This window comes from Phyllostomus discolor, chromosome 1 (assembly GCF_004126475.2).
Source record: "Phyllostomus discolor isolate MPI-MPIP mPhyDis1 chromosome 1, mPhyDis1.pri.v3, whole genome shotgun sequence".
Lineage (NCBI taxonomy): Eukaryota > Metazoa > Chordata > Mammalia > Chiroptera > Phyllostomidae > Phyllostomus > Phyllostomus discolor.
In genome coordinates this window covers 136,333,586-136,343,533 of record NC_040903.2, presented here as the reverse complement: position 1 = coordinate 136,343,533, position 9,948 = coordinate 136,333,586, and the positions used below count along the sequence as shown (strand labels likewise).

At 37.4% G+C, this 9,948-nt stretch overlaps 1 pseudogene; it reads right to left on the bottom strand.

The window, feature by feature from the left end:
* Positions 1–8,557: 8,557 nt before the first annotated feature.
* On the bottom strand, positions 8,558–9,393 carry LOC114493164 (annotated as a pseudogene).
* Positions 9,394–9,948: the final 555 nt, after the last annotated feature.

Below are 9,948 nucleotides of genomic sequence, written 5' to 3'. Positions count from 1 at the left end.
AGAACCAGCCATTCATATGGAAAAGCAGCTTGGGTTTGCCCATAAGTTGGGTGGGGTGAAGTCTCTGGGGATCTTCAAGGCAGGTCAAATGGTTTTAGCCAGGTTGGTAGAGTCTCAAATATGGCATCAGTCTGCTGGCTATGTGGGGGGAGGGTTTAAAAAAGGATGGTGGTCTCTGCTTGGCTTTATGCCACACATTTCAGTTCCTCCCTGTATGCCACTGGTGCCTTTCAAGTTGCTACCCCAGTGCTGGAACTCAGAGGAAGTGAGTCTGAGAAGGTGAATCTGTGTGTGGGTTCTTTAAGAGGAACTGCTTGGGGATCCAGCAGTGTGTTCCACTGACTCAATTCCCACTGATTTTTGCAGTCAGAAGTTGTGAGAACTTATCTCCTGGCATTGGAACCCTGGGCTGGGGGTGCTGGTGTGAGGCTGGGACTCTTCACTCCTCAGATATCCCTCCTGAATTTTTATCTACACATGGGTATAGGACCAGCCTGTTCTGTGATTGCGCTCCTCCTACCAGTCTGATGGATGTGGTTTCTTTAATTCCATAATTGTCAGACTTCCATTCAGCCTGATTTCTGGTGGTTCTGAGTGATGGTCATTCTGTATTTTAGTTGTAATTTTATGTTGTTGTGCAAAGAGGTGAGCCGTGCCTGCCTATGTTGCCATCTTGACTGGAAGTCTGGAATTTTCTATTTTCAATATGCAGCAGTTCTCTGTGATGGTAAGGTCTCTAGAGTGTGGCAAAGGAACTCAAATCATAAAGTAGTCATTGGAAACGACATCAAGAAACTTTAAACTAAGGTATTGGATGATCTCTATCATAAGAGCAGTGGGAAATCAATGAAAGGATTTAGGTAAGAAGTGATAGGGTCACATGGTAATTTAAAAAGATAGTCTGGCTTTTGAGGTGAAGAATGGACTGGTGATAGGTAAGAGTGGAAGTGGGAAGACCAATTATCTTAGTTTGGATTCGCCTAAAAGCAGATCCTAAGACAAGGATACTAAGGCGAGTAGTTTATTAGTGAAATGATCCCAGGAAACCCAGTTAGTGGGTGCAGAAGGGAGACAAGAAAGAGCAGAAGCAAATAAAGGGTGAATTATTAAACAAGATATAACTGTAGGTAGTTAATGCTTAATCCCATGACAAACTCTGAATAATGGTGTAAAACACATACCTCTGGGTTACCCCACCAGAGTGGTAAGGAGCTGGGGTATTTATACACCACCCGCTGTCAGTGATTGGTTGAAAGTTGCTCCCAGGAGGTGCTACTTCTTCCTCTGCCACTAAGCAAGAGGGCATCCTGTGGCTGGAGAAAGCTTTTGGGAGAAAAATAAGGTAGATTCTGGCAGAAGGGGGTTTGGCTAGTAAGGACTGGCATGGTAAATAAAGATAAGGAGTAAGGTATTAGCGTTCATCGAAGAGGATCTGCTTTCCTGTTAAAGGGCTATTTTATTAGTCCAAGCAAGAGGTAAAACTGGCTTGGACTAGGGGAGTGGTGATGAAGACAGAGATAAGGGATATGATTTAAGAGATGCGTATATACTACTTGTTTTGTTTCATGTTCATGCTCTCCATTTTGTTAATCATGTTATAAAGGTTTTACATTTTTCATCCTGTTTGAAAGTAAGTTGTAATCCCAAGCTATCCCAAGAAGAAACAAGAATAAGGTCTAATATTCTTATTCCTGATTCAGGATTCTAAGTATTTAAAAATAAAAATCTACAGCAAAGCTGTCCAGTAGAATGCAAGCCCCACTAAGCATTTTCTAGAAGTCACATGAAAAAAAAACAGTAAGTTCTCACTTAATGTTGTTAATAGGTTTCACAACTTGAAGCAAACAACATACAATGAACCAATTTTACCATGGCTAATGGATATAAACAAAGTTAGTTCCTAGTCATTTCATCAATGTTATAGAATGACATTATTTAAGGACCCTCGGTCATACCCCCTTATTTTCATAATATATGTTTACCACAAAGCCAATAAATAGTCAAATATTTCAACTAGTGATCAGTCAAACTTATTGCTAGAATTTACACAACTCCTTTTGCTGCTAGTTTTAATATGATGCTTATTTTACACTTAAAGCCCATCTCAGTTTGAACTAGCCACACTTCAGGTGCTCAATAGTTGTCAATGTGGACTGTACAGGTATAGGTTTGTTTAGGAAATGTGTTCTTGGACAGTGTGTTATACATAGCCACTACCTAGTATAAGGAAAATATATATGTTTTTTATTTTCCCATTATAGTTTATATTCAGTATTATTTTGTATTATGTTTGGGTGTACAGTGTAGTCATTAGACAATCATATATTTTATAAAGTGTTCCACCTGAAGGAAAATATTTTGCATTTTAGTACTGAATGTTAAAACTAAAATTAAACAGGAATATTAATATGGTTTCTTACTTTCCTCCATATATATTATTTTGATATTTCCAAGTCAAGAACTAGACAACTAGAATGACAACTTTTAACAATCTTTTTGACCTTAAAATAACTAGTAAGAATGGTTTCCTAAAGATAAGTACTTATTGCTTGCCAGTTGGACAGGAAGTCCTCTTTAAGTTTATGACATCAGAGTCAGCCTTTTACAGCTCACTTTATTTTTGTGTCTCTTAGGCAGCATCCCAGAGCACTTCTTTCCTTTTCTATTCAAAAACAATTATCAGGAGATAATATAAGACTGGAAGTCAGAGCTCATTATCTTACGAGTTCAGTTCCTTTTCTTTCTCCATCTTCACAGTGGAAATGAGACATTTCTATTGCCAGGTAAGTGAAATAACTTAGAACAAAATAAAAATGGCTCTTGAGATTATGATCTCACTATCAAAGGCCCAAAAATAATCAAATGAATGAAATTACGTTATTTTAATATCATTACATTTCTAAAACTGTATCCTTTAAGATATTTTAATGAAATCATAGTCAAATGTGGCTCATTTATGTTTTCTCCCAATCTGTATAAACAGACAGTATAAAACTAAGACAACTCAGGCCTACCATGGCTAATCAATGTGAGTAAGGAGCCATTAGGCTGTACCCAATTTGGGGATGAAAACGTTTACTATTGGCTATTACAGTTTCACTTTATGAACTTCTTAGGTTGTGTAGGATAGATTCCCTTATTTTATAAAGAAAACATTTCTCCTGAGGAGTCTGGGCTCCACTTAAAAGGTGACCAAGGAAGTGAGTTAACATGTGTGAAAAAAGCTTTGGAGCTTTGGCTCCAGCTAACACCTGGATTCAAATCCTGGTTTTACTATTTTTTATAAGGCATGACCTCAGTTCCTATTACTTAGATTCTTTAAGTTTCACATGTCCCTCTGTGTATCTTAAAGAGCTTTTAAAAGTGTAAACTCACTGTCCTTTTTGTCATGGTATATATATATAAATATGTATGCATACCTCTATAAAAATGAGACCATATTATGCATCCTGTTTGGTAACTTCTCCCATTTAATATGTTATAAATGTTTTTCCATATTAACAAACTAGCATACCATCTATGTCATTGTGTTATTTGTTATATAAAGATTAAATGAGATAAACTATGTAAACATAACTGACATATAGTAATTTAAAAACAACTGCAGAATATAAATGGCACTGAAAATCGGATTTCATATGATTAGCCTGCTGGTTGACTGTTGTGTACTTATCTTTGTGATCCAGCCACCCTCCTCCAGGCAGTCTCCGGCCGCCTTAAAGCCAGACCCTCCACTCAGAATTGCTTCATACATCAGGAGAGCTTCAGATATCAGCACCACTTCATGCAATCAGTGTCTCAGGCATCACTGTAGGCACCAAAATGAAGGTGGCTCAAGGAACTGCACAGAAAGTATGTCACAGAGATCCTCTCTGATGGTAGATAATAAAATATTAAGGCTCTTTAGAGAGAGAAAATATATGCTCTCCTGGTTCAAGACCTGGAAGGCCAGCAGAACCTGAGAGGGTGAAAAAACTTTTTAGAGATGGCTTCTCAGAGCAGAAAGTTTAATCTTCATCTCTGTGAAGTTCTTCACATCAAGCACCCTAGAAATATTTGTTCCTTTCCTTATGGAACAAAACTCAGCTAATGACCTTCCACTTCAGCAAGATTATCATAACATAAGGAACACTCCAGATTCCTATTTGAAAATATGTGTTCCTCCTACTACATTTCTAGTTTAAAAATATACCCTTTACATTCCAGAAATTATTTTTGCAAATGATCTTGGCTGCAATTCAAAACAGTATATGTAGCATTTGCTAGGTTAGTTCATAGTCCCTTTCTGAAGACCCCTTTTCAGAAGTGTTCTCAGATGGTCTGGGATAGAAACATATCTTAGGGGCTGAACTTGCATGATATCTGCTAAATCACATGGGGCAGGGCCTAAGAAATGAACTTGGAGGTCTATTGGTAGCCATCTCTCCTTTATACTACACCTCTTGGGAAGGATACTCTGAACTGTGGATGCTGGTGAAGACAGAATTCACTGGGAAGGAGGGCTACATATTTTGGATTTTATGATGCTGTCCCAGTGGCTTCTCCAACTAAGCCAATTGGTGACTCAGTTCCTTAATAAAGGTAGTTATAAACATTAAAAGGGAGCATCAGTCAAATGGTCAACTAGTAATTATTGAAACTATGCTATGTGCCAAGCACTGTGCTGGCAGTTGTAGGCAGAGAAGTAATAAGACAGGAGTGGTTCCGCTATTGTGGAGCTTCTGAATTAGTGGCAAAAACAGAGATATGAAGCAAATAATGTCAACTGTGTTTAGGGAAAATCGACTTAGACCAGGAGTCAGGGAGATTTCCTTAAGGAAGTGACATTTGAGCTGAGACTTGCAGTTAGATGGGTAATGAAAGTGAGGGACTGGCACTTTCAGCAAAGGAAACATTGTGAGGAGACCCCCAGTGTGATGGTGTCACTTTGTGTGTCAAAATTCCCCCTTCTTATAGGGACACCAGTCAGATTGTATTAAAGCCCACCACAGTGGTTTTGTTTTAATGTAAGTACCTCTTTAAAGGCTTTACCTCCAAATGTAGTCACATTCTGAGGTATTGGGGTCTAGGGCTTCAACATAAAAATTTTGGGAAAAACAATTCAGTCCATAATGCCATTTATGTGCAGGTAGTGGGGAGAGTGGATTTGGAGAGGGGCAATAGTGGAGACCCATAGGAGACTAAAGAGAAAAGTGATAGTGACCTGACCAATGAAGACAGTGTTGTGAGGATAGAGCTAGGGGAACGACTTTGGGAAGCATTTTGATAGAGAATTGATGGGATCTGGGAGTGATGGAGAGGGAGAAGTTAAAGGTAACTCCTAAATTTCTGGCTTCTGCACCTGCCTGGAAGGTGGTGAAGTTTGTTTGGATAAAGAACAATGAAGAAAGAGAAAAACAGTTTGTAGGAGAAGATGATGAACTCTTTTCTGTTCATGGTGAATCTGAGGTGCCTGTCACACATCAATTGGAGATGAAGAGTAGATTGTTTACTGGATAAGAAATTAACTTCCATACCAGACTGAGCTGCTTATTATGTAGATCAGCCTCCATAATAGACAAAGCAGCTCTCACCTGGCCTTTATATTTTAATTTCTATGAAAAAAATTCATAACTCTTTTCAAAAATATGCTCTTGATATCCTTAGAACTTTGTTCTACTTACAGTTAACATTGCAAAATATTTCTTTTAACAATTTTCCATAGTCAGCTTGACTCATGATTTAATGTACTTAAAGAATTGCCTAATATTATACCCTCTTCTTGAGGGTAAAACCACCCCTTTCATTTCCTTCTTGCCTTCCAAAGCTTACTAAAGCTGAGGCTTTACACCAGAAGTCTATAATGTTTTTTGTAGATGGTAGAACAGAGGGTTTTGTTTTTTTTTGTTTTTTTTTTTTTTTGTGATAGCACAAAGTCCCAGTCAGTACAGCCCTGTGGGAGACTTGGTGGCACCTTAGTGGAAACAAGGGTGTTAGTGGTAGATGGGGAGCAGAGAAGCAGTGTCAGGAGGCAGAGTATGCTGCAGCACCAAGGTCATGGTCAGTGGTGTCCTTGAAAAAAAATCCCCCTAGGGCAATTGGAGGCTGGAGCTGGGTCAGAGATGGAGAAAGAGCTGGGTTAGTCCTGGTGAAAGAGAGGTTTTGCCTTGAGTGCCTTGACCCACATTACCTCAAGGGCCAAGGAGGAGATACCACTTTGGCAAGAGGAAGAGGTAATGAATTAGGGTGACTAACTGTCCTGGTTTCCTTGGGGCTGAGGGGTTTCTGGGTCGAGTTTTTCAGTTTTAAAACTAAGAATTAAGACCTAAGGAAACTTGCCTCACAAAAAAATTCTAGATAATCTCTTTGGTTCTTGAGTGGTCTCAAAAAGAGCAACTTCAGCCTAAGCAAATAAAACTGTGTGACTAACATATAATCTTCTTAGTAAAAGGAATAATGTAATCTGCCTTATGTTTTTAAATAAATGAAATAATTTATGTTGTTAATAAAGTAGAAATCATTAGAGTGACTGAATGCTCCAGTTTGCCTGGGGCAGCCCTCATTTATACCCAGTGCCCCACATTAACAGTCCCCTTTTCACTCTCAAGTGTCCTATTTGCGTGATTAATTGTATGGTCACCCTATCTTTAAAAAGATGGCCTTTCTCATTCCTGAACAAGAGTACTGTTTTGTGAATGAAACTTGGCAAGGCAGGCCAATTTTTATACCATAATGTTTGACAGTGTTCCTTTTGAGATCATTCACTACTTACTACTATCTTTAATAAATAAATTTTTAAAATAAAATGGTTTATATCCAGAAGTGCTTGAATAGTTCCACTTCTGGAAGCAGAATTTATTCCACAGACACATATATTTTCTCTTAGTATACATTAGAAATTTCTATTATTCAGAGAATAGAGAGTATTTATGCGTATTATGTAAAGAAATTGTATACTAAATAAACCTCTTCTCAGATTATGAGACATAGATTTAAATACATTTGTATTTATTGACATCAAAGTTGAATGTTTTCTTAAAAAATATTTTATTGATTTATTTTTAGAGAGAAGGGAAGGGAGGGGGAAAGAGAGGGAGAGAATCATTGACGTGTGAGAGAAACATCAATCAGTTGCCTCTTACACACCCCCAGCTGGGACTGGGCCGCAACCGAGGCATGTGCCTTGACAAGGAATCCTTCTGGTAACCTTTCACTTGTGGGATGACACCCAACCAACTGAGCCACACCAGGAAGGGACAAAATTGAATGTTTATCTCCACCTTTCACTCACATTTAAGATCACTCTTGCCTGGCTTTTCATTTCAATGAATGTTATCGACCACTAGAGGGAGAAACAAGAAAAGCTTTACAAAATTTTGACAAATCAGAGATTAGTTACGTACCAGTAGTAGATTATACTAATGTTATACAGATTCAAGGAGTGCATTCACAGATACTGTTGGTTGTTGGAGATCTGTTAATTTTATGAAATCCGGCAGAAATAATGTAACAGAAAGATTATATTTCTGCCAGAATGTAATTCTCTAAAGCGTGAGGAACAGCATGTTTTATGGCTGACTAGCTAAATTATAGTTTTTTGCTTAATTTGTGCCTTTGCCCAAAGAGTAAGTGTAATAAATAAACATATCTAACAAGGATGAATGACAAAATGACAAAAGGATTAACTGCTTCAGACTTCGAAGGTGGGAAAAATGGCAAAAGGAAAAATACTATCATAAAACAGTTATACTTTGCATTAAGTTAATTGGACAATTAATACTTAAAAATTATAGTTAAATGTATAAAACATAGTTATAAGGTGACTGAAAATTCTAACGAGCTATAGGAGTATTTATCTTAAACTGCTCAATATGTGGATTTATCAAGAGACAATTCTTAAAATCTATTATTTTGTTAGAGAATGTCTTTGAATTATTCATTATCCAGGAAATTGCTGACTCCTTTTGTTGCAAGAAAAATATATAAAAGACATTCAACAAATAATATATAAAATGTATATTATTTTATATTCAACAAAAAATATATAAAATTCAACAATAAATGTTGGACATCAACTCAATCCTCAGGAGATTTAGGACTAATTTCAACAGGAATTCTTTTCCAAGAAATTTATTGTCTACATAAAAAAAATCTACTTATAAAACTGTAAAACAAGGTAGATATAGACCATACCATTAAAGAAGAAGACTCAGAACACTATGGATGGTGAGAAGCAAAGGTTACTTCTAGTTTGATGTGTCTGCTGGGGATGGTTGGGGGTAAGGAGTGGGAAGATTCTGAAAGATTTGAATAAGACCTGAAGATATTGTGATGATTTTGTGTGTCAGCATGACTAGGCCATGTGGTGCCCAGATATTTGGTCGAACATTACTCTATGTATTTCTAGAAGGTATTTTTAGGTGATACTTAACTGGTTTAAGAGTTAAATCAGCAGACTGACTGACTTAGAGCATATTGTTCCTCACAATGAGTGTGGGCCTCATTTAATCAATTGAAGGCCTGACTAGAATAAAATGCCAACTTTCCCCAAGCAAGACATATTTCTCTTGCCTGATGGTTTTTTTTTTCAATTTTAAAGCAGTTTCTGTTTATTAACTGACCAGATTATAAAAATGACCATGATAGATACCTTAGTTCACCGTTCTAATAAGCCTGTTGATCTGTTCCTCCCTGTTACCAGCATCTCCATGTTCTACAAAATGAGTGATCTTTTTCTTCATTCCACCTGTGGAGAAGATAATTTGAAGGGCCACAGGAAGTTGTTTGCTTTTTTGAAGTGTTTCCCAACAGTATAGATCTCATGAATCAGATCCTCCATGCAGATGATGCCATATTTACCAAGACATCGAGCAATCCATGTGTTATCTGTTAGGGTAATTCATTGATTTTCCCATAACCACACTTAAAGGTTAATTCATTTGCTGACTGAAGGTTTGGGTACCCTCATGCAATATACGGTTCCATAGTCCTCAGCATGTTAATCCAAACCTTGTTGAGCTTAACAAAGGTGGCACTGAAGATCTGGCAAAGGCGAAAATGCTGCAGCACCTTTCAGACCTTTGAGCTCACACCATTGATACCTCTGACCCTGATGACAATTAATGCCAACTTGGGTTCTGCAGGTACATAGAAGTTGCCTGCTTTTCTTGCCATTCTCACCATTCAAATTTCAGATCTGTACATCTGCCTATGTTCCTTGTGACAGTGCTTAACTTTTCCATAGATAAGCTTCCTCCTTGCCTTTCAAAATCTCTTTTGGGCAAACTTCTCTCTCAGGTGCTTGATTTTCAGTTCTGAAAAATTCCTTTGCTTTTTCTTAAGGGTTTCTGGCACAGCAATAACCTTCTTATTCTTTTCTGCACCCTCCATGGTTCCAGATAGAAAAAGAGGATGCCTGAATGGTTTTTGAACTAAAACTGGGAAATCAGCTCTACAGATTTCAGATTTGCCAGCCTCCATCAATTTCATGAGCCAATTTCTTATAACAAATATCTTTCCTGTTCTATAAATATGTCCTATTGGTTCTCTTTCTCTGGAGAACTCTAACTAATACACTGTTAATACTGCTTAAAAATAAGCATTTAGTAATCAGCCAACAAAAGCCTATTTGATACCACTTTGAGCCCAGTGTGAGGCTGGACAATAGGAGATATGCTAGAATAGAATCATTTATAGAGAGTTCTGATAAATCTAGAGTTACTTCAAAGAAGAATAGAAATATATACTGATAAAAACAATAGGTTTAAAAATAAGTGTTCTACTATATTAATTTATTATTAAAGTAAATGAAGAAGAAACCAACTACAGAATTAAAGAAGAAACCATACTGAGACTGGTAGGAAGGATAGAGATGCAGAATGGTCTAGTCCCACAACCATGTGTAGTGGCAAAAAATCATGAGGGATTTCTCAGGAGCAAGGGGTCTAGCCTTGCACTAGGCTCCCAAAC